This window comes from Sorex fumeus, unplaced genomic scaffold (assembly GCF_029834395.1).
Source record: "Sorex fumeus unplaced genomic scaffold, SorFum_2.1 ptg000054l, whole genome shotgun sequence".
Taxonomy (NCBI): Eukaryota; Metazoa; Chordata; class Mammalia; order Eulipotyphla; family Soricidae; genus Sorex; species Sorex fumeus.
Genome location: NW_026606111.1, coordinates 43,520,852 through 43,526,263, shown reverse-complemented (window position 1 = coordinate 43,526,263; position 5,412 = coordinate 43,520,852). Strand labels below are relative to the sequence as shown.

At 38.2% G+C, this 5,412-nt stretch overlaps 1 pseudogene; it reads left to right on the top strand.

Moving 5' to 3' along the window:
* The first annotated feature begins 3,421 nt into the window (after positions 1 to 3,421).
* On the top strand, positions 3,422 to 3,518 carry LOC130033793 (uncharacterized; annotated as a pseudogene).
* Positions 3,519 to 5,412: the final 1,894 nt, after the last annotated feature.

The following is a 5,412-nucleotide window of genomic DNA, read 5'->3' as shown; positions in this document are numbered from 1 at the left end:
CTTCTGGTCATACAACGATCCAACATCCGTCCCTCCTCTAGTGTACATTTCCCAAAACCAATATTCCTGGTTCCCTAAAACCATCCCCCAACACCCTACACCCACCCCCAGTGTGTCTCTATGGCAGGCTCTTTAATTCTTTCTCTCTGTCTCCTTTTTATTTTGTGCATTAAGGGTCTCGTACAGGTACTAAGAGGTCATCATGTTTGTGCAAGGAATTTAGCACTTTTATCAGGAAGGTAAGCCTGGAGTAGCTTTGAGGTATGGAAATGACTGCTGAGGCTTCCGTAAGTACAGGGCAGTGGGGGTGGGATGCCCATCCTGCCCAGAGAAAGCCTGGAGATTTCAGTCACAAAACCCGCATATCCGAATTTTCAGCTGTTATATTTCAGTAAGAGCCATCCTGAGACGATGGAAACCAGAGGAGAGCATGGTGGCGATTTTGGATTGTGGGAGCTAGTGGCTGCACTAGGTTCTGGTTGGGTGGGCAGCAAACTAACCTGCCTCCCTCTGATTTACCCTAGTGTCTTCAGCCTTTTGCAGTTCCAAGGTTAACTGTGGCTGTTGATATCTTCGAGATTTGTCTATGGGTCTCTGAAACAAGACCAATCCATTAGCTTGTATAGCTGAGCCTGGGGTGGTTTGTTAACATGGCTCCCACATATCTTTCGGGAATTTAATTTCTCGGGAAACGTAGTCCTGAGTTGTTGGGAGCCAGCCAGAGGCACAGTGGCCATTTGAGGTTATCGGGAAGCATGAAGACACAATCAGACTGTTGATGCACTCACCTGAGGGTACAGGTTGAATTCCTGCAGGCACTGCACAACCAGACTACTAACATACATTGACTGAATTAACGAATAATCAACATTTTCAAAATGTGTCTCTTTATTGCATTTTAGAAGGGTAACTTCCAACAGGAAAATAATCTTCATGGTATAATCAAGACCTACGATTTATTCTTAATATATTTAATAAAAGCTACACATTTTGAAATTTATACAAAGAAATTCTTTTAAATTATCTGTCTTCATAATTTACTTGTAAATTACTAAGATATCACTGTTTCTTCCACCGTTCTTAGGATAGAAATTTACAGACAGAATGTGCTAAGTAAAAATTCATTTTGGCACTTCTCTTCAATGTAGTACTGGAAGTACTTGGAAGAGAAAATAGATAAGAAAAAGATATTAAGGGTTTTTCATGTTTGAAAGTTAGAAATAATCTCTCACTATTCACAGAAGATATCATACTATATTCAGAGAATACTAAAATCTCTACGAAAAACTCCCAGAGACAATAGACATTTATAGTAAAATTGCAGGCTATAAACTCAATACCCAAAAGTCTATGGCTTTTTTATATGGAAGTAATGAAATAGAAGAAAGTGACATGAAAAAGCAATCCCATTCACAATCGTGCCACAGAAAATCAAGAACCTTGGAATCAGCTTAACTAAAGAGGTAAAGGACCTATACATCAGCAAATTAAAAAAGACACAAGGAAATGGAAACATATATACTGCATATGGAATGGGAGATTTAACACTGTCAAAATGGCAATTCTCCACGAAGCATTGTAAAAATTCAACTTGATCCCTATAAAGATACCCATGACATTCTTCAAAGAAATTGATCAAGCACTCCTGAAATTCACATGGAACAACAAACGCACACGAATAGCTAAAGCAATTCTTGGGGAAAAGACAATGGAGGCATCACCTTCCCCAACCTCAAACTCTACTACAAACGATAATAATGAGAACAGCATGGTACTGGAACAAAGGCAGAGCTGCAGACCAATGGAAAAGGATTGAATATACTGACACACACCCTCAAATATATAATCATCTAATTTTTGATAAGGGAGCAAGAAATGTGAAGTGGATCAAGAGAGTCCTTCTGAACAAACGTTGCAGAAAAAACTGGACAGCTACATGCAAAAAAAAAAAATGGCTCAGACCTCTACCTAACACCATGCACAAAAGTCAGATAAAAATGGGTCAAAGGCCTCAACATCAGACCAGAATCCCTCAGGCTCATTGATGACAAGGTCGGCAAATCCCTCCACAACATTAAAGCTAAAGGTATCTTCAAATATAACACGCCACTTGACAAGCAACTGGAAACAGAGATAAACAAAGGGAACTATCTTAAATTAAGCAGCTTCTTTACCTCAAAAGAAATAGTGACCAGAAACAAAGACTCCGCCATGCGGGCAAAATACTCACAGAAACCTACCAGGTTCTCTGAGAGTGAGAACTGGACAATCAGAGTTGCTGTCTTCTAAATAAGATCCAGTCTCTGGATGTTGGCCATTGATGGCATTACATGGATCCAGGAGCAGTTCATGGTTGTAGCACTTAATTATTAGAAGATGGGGGATTTGGAAGGAGGGGGCACAGTCTTGATCTGAGCAGCCATGGAGATCTCATCCCCCGGTCCCGCACATCTGGGTTCCTCTTCCAGTTCCTTCATGCAAGAGGCTCCTTCAAGCTTGGTAAGGGTGGTCTTAAGCGTACCTATGGCTGGTTGCAGAGGTCTTCAGCTGCCAGGGCTCTAATCAGGGCGGTGAGGGAAACTCACCCCGGCACCTCCAAGGGGCCTCGGTGAGAAAAGCCAGGTGCGAGGTCAGGACACTGTCATTTTAGACATATTTGGAATTAATTTTAGATCGAAAAGTACACATCGTTCAAAATACTTTTGTGCTTAGTAATAAATTACTACACACTTGTTCAATCACCTCAGAGACCCCACTCTGCTCAGAGAACTAGATTTTTAATTACAGGTCTGTTTTGCCCATGTGTCATGACTGAGAATCACTATCAGTAGATATGAAACTCACTACACACAAAGATGCACACAGGTTACTTTGAGTCATCTATGTTGTTAATATGAGTTGGCCATTAAACTTCACTGAGACCCTTTGTTCTGTCCTTTATAGGAGCCTCATGAGTCTCACCTTCCGTTCAAGTTGAACTTGTAATAAGGTGAAATGAAATCATCAATATGATCCTCACCTCATCCTTCAGGAGAAAAATCCTACATACATTCAAGGTGGTCAAAGTGCAGACAACACCATCCACCTTTTCCTGGAGATGTACACAGGACTGAGGTGAGAACAGCAAAAGGCTCTATTTTAATGTTCTTAATGAAGGATTCAGGGAACAACATTAAACAAACTCATATACCATCTTCCAAAAGAATTATTTTGTAAAACTGATGCCTAGGGTATGGTAAACGATAATATAGTAAAAACCACATTTTTATTTCTGGGACATTAAAGTTCTAAATCTATTTATTATTCATGCTGCTTTGAAATATATTCCTTGATTAGGAATCATTGTCTGCCATAGGAGTGAGGAAGGACAACACTCAAAGTAATAAGAAGCGAAAAATATGGAAAAATTTACTCCTACTAGGTTTGATAACACATATACTAAAATTGAAATGATACAATGATGAGCATGGTCCTTGCACAGAGATAACATGCAAACTTGTAAAGCATTCCATATTTTTGTTGCAAGAAGTATTAACAGGTATACTTTAAGCTAAGACAATCCCCACAAGTACAAAAATTATACATAAAGAGAGCACAAATCCCCAAAACAACAATCTCTCTCAATGTCAATGGGCTAAATGTGCCAATTCAGAGGCACAGAATAGGAAGATGAATTAGAAAATTGAACCCAACATTCTGCTGCCCGCAAGAAACATGTCTGAACAATCAAAGCATCCATGGGCTAAAAGTAAAAGGCTGGGAAACAAGTTTTCAAGAAAATATCACCTCCGCAAAGCTGGAGTGGCCATACTAGTATCAGACCACATGGACTTCAAGCTAAAGGTTATCAGATACAGTGAAGGTCATTTCTTAATGATCATGGGATATGTACATCAGAAAGAACTCACCCTCCTCAATGTATATGATCCTAATGACAGACCAGCAAAATACTTTAAAACAACTTCTAATAGACTTATAGAAAAACATTGATAGTAACACAATACTAGTAGGAGATTTCAACACTTCTTTGTCACTTCTCGATAGATCAAACAGACTGAAGCTCAGCAAGGAAATATTTTCTTTAAGGGAAGTAATGAACAATCGTTGGCTTAGGGAAGAAATCAAAGAGGAAATAAAAAGTTTCCATAAACAAATGAGAATGAGGACACGAGCTACCAGAACTTGTGGGACACAGAAAAAGCAGTGTTAAGAGGAAATATTATAGCTCTGCCAGAATTCATCAGGAAGAAAGAAAGGGCCTACCTGAATAAATTAGAGCTCAAGATTTTGGAAAATAATGAACAAAAGTAGTCCAAACTAGGCTGGAGGAAGGAGATAATAAAACTTGTACCAGACATCAATGAGCTAGAATCCCAAAATACAATCCAGAAGACCAATAAGAACAAAAACTGGTTCTTTGAGAAAATAAATAAGATCATCAAACCATGAAAAGCCCCTCAAAGAAACAAAGAGAAAGAATTCTAATAAATCAAATCAGAAATGCAAAGGGGGGTATCCTAATAGAAAGTACAGAAATCCATAGGATCATCAGAGATTATTTTGAGAATCTTTGCAGCAGGAAATGAGAGAATCTTGAAAAAATTGATAAATTATTGGATTCCAATTACCTCCCAAGGCTGAACCAAGAAGATTTGGAATACTTGAACCTATCACTAACAAGGAAATTGAAATGATGGTCAAAATTATACCCCCAAACAGAATCCAGGGCCCAGATGGATTCAATAGTGAACTATTTCAAACATTTAAAGAGGAACTGCTTCCAACATTTGAACAAATGATCACACACTAAGACCAAGTAGGTTTATCTTGGGATGCAAGGATGGCTTAACATTCTCTAGTCAATCAACAGAATACACCTTCTCAATAAAATAAAGATAAAAGTCATATGATCATATCAATAGATGTAGATAAAGCATTTGATGAGATCCAGCACCCATTCATGATGAAAAACTCTCAACAAAATGGGAGTTGAAAGTACTTTCCTCAATATAGTCAAAGCAAACTACCACAAACCCACAGCAAGCATTATTCTCAACGGGGAGAAAACTAAAGGCTTGGAGCAGAAATCAATGAAATAGAATTCCAGAATACAATCAGGCACAAAACAAGTTAACCACTCTCACCACTCCTATACAACATAGTACTTGAAGTACTTGCCATATGATTTCGTTAAAAAAAAAAGATATCAAGGGCATCCATATAAAAAAGGAAGAACTCAAGCTTTTACTATTTGGAGATAACATGATACTATACTTAGAAAGTCCCAAAGAATCTCCAAAAAAGCTCCTGGGAACAATAGATTTGTTTAGTAAAGTAGCATATTACAAAATCAATATTTGGTACGCCATGGCTTTCCCATATATTCATAATGAAAGAGATAAAAAGAGATAG